Source organism: Wasmannia auropunctata, unplaced genomic scaffold (genome assembly GCF_000956235.1).
Source record: "Wasmannia auropunctata unplaced genomic scaffold, wasmannia.A_1.0 LD334557.1, whole genome shotgun sequence".
Taxonomy (NCBI): Eukaryota; Metazoa; Arthropoda; class Insecta; order Hymenoptera; family Formicidae; genus Wasmannia; species Wasmannia auropunctata.
In genome coordinates this window covers 32,541-41,719 of record NW_012028333.1, presented here as the reverse complement: position 1 = coordinate 41,719, position 9,179 = coordinate 32,541, and positions in this window count along the sequence as shown.

The following is a 9,179-nucleotide window of genomic DNA, read 5'->3' as shown; positions in this document are numbered from 1 at the left end:
TATGCGACGGTGTTGGCGGAGAGGCTGAGGATGGAGGTGAAGGGAGAAGAGATGATTCCACCAAATCAAATGGGGTTTAGAAAAGGAACGGGAACGATCGATAATATATACGTGTTGAATTATGTGATAAACAGGCAGATTGCAAAGAAGGGTGGGAAATTGATAACAATGTTTGTAGATTTAAAAGCCGCGTTTGATTCGGTGGACAGGGGAATATTGATAAGAGTGCTGAGGGAGAGAGGAATGAGAGAGGGGTTAGTGGAGAGGGTTGGAGGAAATGTTAAGAGAGACGAGGAGTAGAGTTAGTGTGGGGGGAAAGATGGGCAGAGGGTTCTGGACGGCAAGAGGGGTGAGGCAGGGGTGTCCAATCAGTCCCATGCTGTTTAATCTACTGACCGCGAATCTGGAGGAGATGCAGAGGGTGAGATGGGGAGGGATAAAATTGGAAGGGAACAAAGTGTGCACATTGGCATATGTGGATGATATGGTGCAGAGGAGGAAGGGGAAATAAGAAGCATGATAAAGAGATTGGAAAGATACGTGGATGGGAAAGGGCTGGAGCTGAATGTAAAGAAAACGAAGGTGCTAAGGTTTAGGAGAGGGAGGGGGAAGAATGAGTAAGGTAAACTGGTGGTGGAAGGGAAAGAAAATTGAGGAGGTGAAGGAATTTAAGTATCTGGGATATACGGTGCAAAGAAATGGGGGATAGGAAGGGCATATTAAGGAAAGGGTAGCGAGAGCGGCGGCAGTAATGGGGCAGGTGTGGGGTATTGGAAAGAGAAGGTTTGGTAGAAGGTGGAAAAAAAGGATATGGTTGTATGATCAGTTGGTATGGACATTGATGAGCTATGGGATATGGGAGTGGAAGGAGAGAGAAGGAATAGAGAGAGTACACGAAAGGTTTTTAAGATGGATCTTGGGAGTGGAAAGAAGTATGCCGGGATACTTCGTGAGAGAGGAGATGCAGAAGAACAAGATGAGAAATAGGGCGAGAGGAAGAGCGTGTAGGTTCGAGGAAAGACTGGAGGAAGGAAGGGGAAGTATGTTGGCCCAGGCGTGCCTAAGGGAGATAAGGGAAAGGGTGGAAAAAGGGAAGGAATTGTCAAAATAAGAGAGGGAGAGGACACAATTTTTAAAGGACAGAGCTGTGGAGATAGAGGAGTGAGATAGACAAAGTAGAGAAAGAGAGAGATGAATATCGAAGAATTGAAGAGAAGGGATAGGGAGAAACAGAAAGAGGAAAGATAGGGAAGAATAAAGGAAGGAAAATTTAGTAGGTGGTATAGAGATGTGAAAGGAGGGGGAATACCGAAGTACTTGAAGAAGGGATGGGGTGAGAGTAGATGGAGGAAGGTTGCAAGTTTAGGCTGAGAAATAAAATGTTGGAAGAAAGGTATTGAGAGAGAGAAGAAAAGAAATTATGTAGACAGTGTGGGAGAAGTGTAGAAACGTGGAAGCACGTATGGGAGGAATGTAGGAGTTGGAAGGAGGGAGGAGTTGAAGGGTGGCAAGAAGTGTATGGGACTCTATTGAGGGAAGAGGAGGAGGGGAAAGATTGGATGAGGGAAGTGGAGAAAGAGAGAGAGAGATGGAGAGGAGAGGGTGGAGGAGGAGTGGATGAGCGAGTGAGCGAGAAGAATGGAAGGAGAAAGTAAGAAGTGTGAATGGAAACGGAAGTCTGAGGGGCGAGGTTGGGTGAGTGAGAGGGGGAATGGGATGGAGAGAGGGGCGGCGAGAGGAGCGTGCGAGCGTGCGGAGCGAGTAGATTAGGTGTAGTGTGTAACATAGTTATAAGTATACGTTAAGTAGTATGTAAGGAGAGTGAAGTCTGTACGAAACTGAAATTGTAACCCCGAGCGGAATCAATAAATATATTAATAATAGTAGCAGCGAAAAGAGAAATATGAAGCCTGGACGAAAAGTGCCTAGATAATGGCTGATTAGAAAAATTCTAGAAATAAATTTTTTGCACTATCACTGCTCTTTCGCATAAAGGATAGTTATAGTACGGCCGATATGTGTATTGTATGGCTCAAACAATGGTGCATATCATGTATTAAATCGTAGAGACATGGCAAGAAGCATGGCCCTTGTAGAATGTAATGGTTGAGCGAGAGCGAGAGCAGTCCGACAAAATTGCTGAAATATGTCTTAATCTTTCCGGTCACTATCGGACGAATCTCAATATATCAAAATCGGCATCTGTACTAAATACCTTAACTTTATCTTTAACGTTCTCTATTTAATCTGTGCATTTCGTTGTTTTGGTCATAGGTATATTAATCATTCCAGCCACAAGGTGGAAGTTTGGCAAGTAAACAGTAAATGCAAATTTTCATGTACACGATTCAATGACGCATTACATTCAAATTCAAGGTGACCTCGTATATTATCGGATAAATAGAAAAAATAAGAATTCGTATACCAATGAAATGACGATGTAGAATGTAATGTAGTCGTAAATTAGGTCATGAATTTATGGAAAGAAAGCTAAAAGATAACTAAAAGCTGAGCTTTGGAGGCGGTCGACTTACCAACTGTTCGTGTTTCACGAGTAATTTGGCCCTTCTGGGTTAGCGTGGCTTCGGTAAATTCCGTCCATGCGTCTTTGCGTCTTTATGTCGCAGATAGAACAATATGACCGAGTTAGGTTATTTGCCAGTAATGCTGGTAGTAGTAGTAGTAAAGATGATCAGCGAGGATTCCGCTTTCCGAGAAAGTTTTACTATCTCCTTATTGCCGGATTTAGGCATCCAGCCTTCCAATTTCCATGCGTAGATACAGTTTCCATTGCTTCAATAGGTATGTATGAGAAAGCTTGGGATCGACGTCCGTAGCACATCAATCCGTACCGTAACACGTTCACCGGCGGAATCCAGATCGTGTTCGATACGCGATCGATAGCTGTATTCCCAGCCCGGGGGTGCGCAACACAGAGGCGCGTGCGGCCGCGACCAATCGCGGCACACCGCAGGAGTCCGACCGTGGCACGGGCGTAAATGGCGAATTTTTCCGCGGGTGCCTCGCGTCCCCGCAAGACCGCCTGACTTCCGGGATGCGGTGGCTTGGCGTTCTGCAGGCGTGTCTTCTGCCCTCTGATACGGGACGATTTCGTGAGCTCGTCCCGGCAACTCTCGGCGAAAGCCGTGGGCTCTGGCGAAATCGCCGGCCATGTTCTCCATCACGGGCCTCAAGTCTTGCGCCAGCCTTCTTCGCTGCATCCCTGGCGGCTCCCGAAAATCTTTGCGCGTAGCCACATGCTTAGTGCCCATTACTCATGCGCGCTCCTTCGCTCGTTGGCCACGTGCCCGGTGCGTACCCCCTTCGCTTCTGTGCCGGGTCGCCTCTACTCCTAGGCGTCATCTCCTGGTCTTCCTGGCGGTCCCAAATCCTCGCTGTAGACCATGGGTCTGGTGATACATACAAAAGTTCAATAGAATAAATACAATGTACGCGATATTATTTCGGACTTCCCGAAGATTTTGGTCTCGCTCATTAAAACGCGACTGCCGGCTCGGCAAAAGGGGCGCGAACCCACGCATTGTGACGGCGGCGGGACTCTGCTCCGTTGCAGCGAACTGCAACGTCACAAAATATATAATTGACTGAATTGAGGTTAATGTATAATTATACATTACCTCAATTGCACAACTGTCAAAATGCAATGACAGCCGCTTATACGAAGTAAGCGCAGCGAGACAACCAATCGGCATCGCGGAAAAGCGACAACAATCAATTTCGAGAAATGCGATAATCGACTTTACACGCACTTTTTTTAGATAAGCACTCTGACGCGCGCTTCGCGCGCGTTATTTAATCCTTTGAAGCATACATTTTTTCTTACCTACGATTGACTTGGAAATTAGTACTCGGGAGTTTTCGAGGTTGCTGATTACGAATCTGAGGACAAAATTTAGAAATTCAAAATGGCAGATTCAATATATCCGACCCGAATTTGAAAAACAATGCAAATTTTATAGAAATGTTTATCTGGGGGTTCTCGGAGTTGCTGATTACGAATCCGTAATCAGATTCCCAAAATTCAAGATGACGGATCTAATATGACGGACTCAAATTTGAAAAACAATGCAAATGTCATGAAAATATATTTCTCGGGGTTCTCGGGGTCGCTGATTACGAATCAGATTCTCGAAATTCAAGATGGCGGATTCAATATAAAAACTCTGAGAATTTTTGGAAATAAATTTTCTTAAAAAAAATTTCAATTTTTCAACGCTTGTTTATTTGTATAAACAAAATCAACCATGAATTCAAATTATTGCACATTGATTCTTATGCTTAAATGTATAACTGATTTCAAAACACAAAAAAAGTTCGAAAATTGAGTGAAAACTACCCTAGTTATTTAGAAAATGGTTATGGAAAAGGTGGCATTCCACAATGCCACCGTGCTGCAAAGAGTTAACTGCACGTTTACTTTTTACTATAATTGACTATAATTATATATTAACCTCAATACATACAACTGTCAAAAGTCAATGCAATGACAGCCGCTCACGAAGTTAGCGAGAGAACCAATCAGCGTCGCGGAAAAGAGTCAACATTAACTTCGACATGTTAAGTCGAAAACGATACATTTCGAGTTCGACTTAACATGTCTTTTTTTAGATAGTATACCAATGAAAAGCAAATAGATTGGATTAATAAAAATAAGACACCCTGTATATTTCTATTAATTTGATAATTTTTTTACAATTTTACATAACTTATATGTATAAGTATAATATGTGTACATAGGATATCTACAAAGTTTTAACCAGGCCTAATATCTCAGAAATGGCTCTAAATACGGAAAAATGTTTCAAACTATAGTTTTTTGACTTCAAAAGGGACATAAAATGGTACTATCGATTTGACCTTGTGTGTGCTGTCAAGGACAGGAAAGGTCACTTCAAATTTTTTTAATGGAGTTCTCTACTTTTTATTGCATATTCTTGTAGCTTATCTCGAGAGTTTTCCAAAACATATAGATAAAATATTTTTTGATTAAGTAAATCTTGAGTTATGAAACTTGAAAGAACTGTGTTACGAAAAGGCTTTTACCTCGCTCGCGGAAAGTAAAATTGACATCATTTCTTATAGTTTTTGAGACGAGGAATCCAATAGTGTTAGTTAAAATTACGTCACATGTCGGGAACACATCGAAAATTAAGTTCAAAGTTGGAAAAATGCGTGGCGTCGCAGTTATTCGCAAGACAAGCTACGCTGTATGTGTCAATGATATGCAGTGTGTACATTATGTTTTGTCATTTCAAATGAAGAAATTATTATTAAAAATGCTATATATAATAGCGAAAATATGAGGCGCAACAGAAAGTCCCGTGCGCTTGCATGAACATGTTTGAGTTGCTTCCCCTATCCGGCGGATCACCGTGCATCTTCGGAGTGAGCCACGCATTTTTCCTTTGAACTGTGAACTCAATTGAGGTTGATTTGATTTGACTTTGAACTCAATTTTCGATGTGTTTCCGACGTGTCACATAATTTTAACTAGCACCATTGAATTCCTCGTCTCAAAAACTATAAGAAACTATATTAATTTTATTTTTCGCAAGCGAGGTAAAAATCGGCCTTTTCGTAACATCCTTCTTTGCAGTACTATCAGCATTAGAATTATCCAAGGTGTCCGAACACTCATTAAAACCTTTTGAATGTTATTCAGGATCATGACTTTAACAACACATGTCAAAATCAAAACTATTAAAGACCATTAAAGGTTGTTGCTATTATTATTTTTAAAAAATTTTATTTTTTGAAAAAAAGAAACGATCTCCAATGGTCATGACTTTCACATGTTTCATTAAGATCATGATCCTGAACAACATTCAAAAGGTTTTAGCCAGTGTTTGGACACCTTCGATAATGCTAATGCCAATGGTACTGCAAATTTCATGCTTCATAATTCAAGATTTACTTAATCAAAAAATATTTTATCTATATGTTTTGGAAAGCTCTCGAGATAAGCTACAAGGATATACAATAAAAGAATGGCGGGGTTCCATTAAAAAAAATTTGAAGTTCCATTTTAAGAATTTAAATCTTTCTCTGACTTTAAGCAACAGCCAAGGTCAAACCAAGGATACAATTTTATGTCCCTTTTGAAGTCAAACAACTTTTGCTTGAAACATTTTTTCATATCGAAAGTCGTTTTCGAGATATTAAGTCTGGGTTTAAGACTTTATAAACACCTTGTATACATGGTCTGTCTCAAAAGTAATGAGACTATTTTTTGCGCCAATCAGAATTGTCGGAGGGTGGATCTATTGGACAGACCCTTTGATGCGAGATATCAGATATAAGTCTGATCCTTCCCATTTGCCACCGAGCCTTTCTAGCAATTGATTCCGTCAGTAAAATACATATAATTTTTATGTCTTATTATGGTCAAAAATTCAGCAGTCTCGAGCAGCGATCAAATTCTGCATGAAACTGAAAAAATCTGATTCTGTAATGTCGAAGATGTTGAGAACAGCTTAAGGAGTGCTGCTTTGTCTTTAGAATTTGATCGCGTAGCGCTGCTCAAAATACAGTCTGTGCTGAATTTTCACCTGTGACAAGACACAAAAATTACGATACACTTTGCTAATGGTATTGTAATAAGTGGGCGAACTGTGTTCAGTGTATTGGTGAAAGATCCTTTATTTTAGGACTTACAATTAGTACAATATTAATACTGGTAAGCCGCGTAGTCCTCACGTTATTCTTAATATCTAACAAAAACCGTATAACAAAGAGATTTACTTGATACATATCCTTAACGATAATCTCCCAAATTCACTGTCGCTACTCGGCCAGTACTATACTGACTATTATTACAGATATCGACTGCTAGAAAAGCTCGGAGGCAACTGAGAAGGGTCAGATTTTATACCTAACATTCCGTATCAAAGATCCTGTCCAATGGATACTCCCCGATAATTCTGAGATTAGGTCCTCAAAAATAATCTCATTACTTTTTGGACCACGTATTTAAATTTTTAATCGATATTGTACATATGTATATATTTATACTTTTAGTATATATTGGAGAAGACAAAAAATCAAAGGAAATTCCGTATAGTAGGATACTCATTTGGATCCTTAATTGCTATTGAATTAGCAAGATTATTAGAGGCTAAGAATTTTTCAGGACGCTTAATACTTATAGACGGAGCTCCTGATCAATTAAAATTTTGGATTGAGCAATACTTCTTTTGTAGTTCACGAGAAGAATTACAAAATATTACATTACTGAGTTTGATGGATATATACAATATGGTTAACAAAGAAATGGTTAGTAAATTATTAAAATATATTATAATTTTTTATTATAAAAATTATTTAAATTATTGTAAATATAATCTTATATAAAGATGTATAAGAAGCGTGCAAACACATTATTTAGTATGTAATAATATAAGAGATTAAATTTTAACAACAATTTTTGGAATAAGGCACATATTACAAAAGAAATACTAATATTAATTACACAGTGTTAACATAATTTTTTCTGAAGTATGACAATACATTTCCCAAAGACTTTTTTCTCGCTGAACACGGTCTGTCAGAATTTGCTTTAGTACGTCAGGATTTTGAGTAAATTGGAATGAAAAGGCTAAAAAGAGAGGAAGGTTTTTTGGCCACTTTAACATTTTTTGATAAGTTTCGATAAATGGGTTATTGACACAAACATAACGTGATTTTTTAAATCTTTTATTATAAATGTTACAATTGTAAAAACCTCCTCTGTTATCCATGCTCGAGTGCATAAATTAATATACATCGCTTTGTTGATTGGCAACAAGAAATCACCAAACCCATATACTACTGTGTCTTATAAATACGTATAAAAGATTGATAGCGGTGGGCGCTGAGGAATGGGAGGGGAAACCGCCGACTTCCCCCACTTTTTAACATCCAAGCAAGGCTTAGTTTGAGGCGGAGCTCTTTACGAGACAGTAGGTGGCGTCTGCAGTTCATTAAGCCGCACCTTTTTTTACTCTCACGTCGGCAGAGAGCTCTCTCTCGTTGAACAAATTCAGTTTTTCTGCAATCATTCTAACGGTTATTCGACGATTTCGAAGGATACAGGAATCTTCGCAGTTCACATTTTCATCAGAAGACGAAGTGAAGAGGCGTCCTGGACGAGGTCCTTCCTGTTCCTCTCGAATTCGCTTCAACCACATGTTGACTGTTGTTTCTTTCAAGGCATCTTCTCCGTAAACTTTCTTCAATATCTCATAAATTTCCTGACCGTTCTTGCCAAGTTTTGAAAAAAATTTAATGCTTTATTCGCTGCTGTTCAACGAAAAAAAACTCTATGCCGATGTGAGGTAGAAAAGGGTGCAGTTTGATGAGCTGCAGACGCCACCTGCTGTCTCATGAAGAGCTTCGCCTCAAACTTGTGAGCCTTGCTTGGATGGTAAAGAGTAGAGGGAGTCGGCGGTTGCCCCTCCCATTCCCCAGCGCCCGCCGCTATCAACCTTTTATACGTATTTATGAGACATCCCATATATATATATATATATGCGGGCGTTTCAAAATATGGCAAGTAACTCAACAAACTATAAGTATTGAATAACCACATCGTATAATCGCTCAGATGTATCTTAACATTTTTGCTGCAAAAAGGAAAGTGATTTCTAAATAAACTCAATGCCATTTGAAAGTATAATTTAAGGGCTTTCAAACGAATTTTGGTTCATGATCTTACGACTTGTTTTTTATCAAGTTATGACTATTTAAATTTTAGACTTTCTGTAAAATTTACAAGAAAAGTAAATACGTATTTATACATAGCGCGCGTGTGTGTATGTGTGTATTTTACACGGAGATCAGGACCCTAGTTTATCATTTTCACAATATTTAATGACTCCAAACCCTCTCCGTCGTGTGTATGGTTTATGAAGGGTCAGAATACATATGCTATAATACTTTATTGACAATTCAAAATGGTGGAATTATTGATTCTAAAACGCTTCTCAAGAAATTTTTATTTCGGTTTATGTGTCTATCTTTAAAAAAAAGAAAAAGATTACGCTAAATCTACAAGATGTCCCATTTTAATCGATCACCTCAAATATCTCTTGAACAGTGCATTTTAGAGAAAAATGTTTCAGACAAAAGTTTTGGGACATCGAGGGAGACATAAGATGATAACATTGGTTTGACCCTGAGTG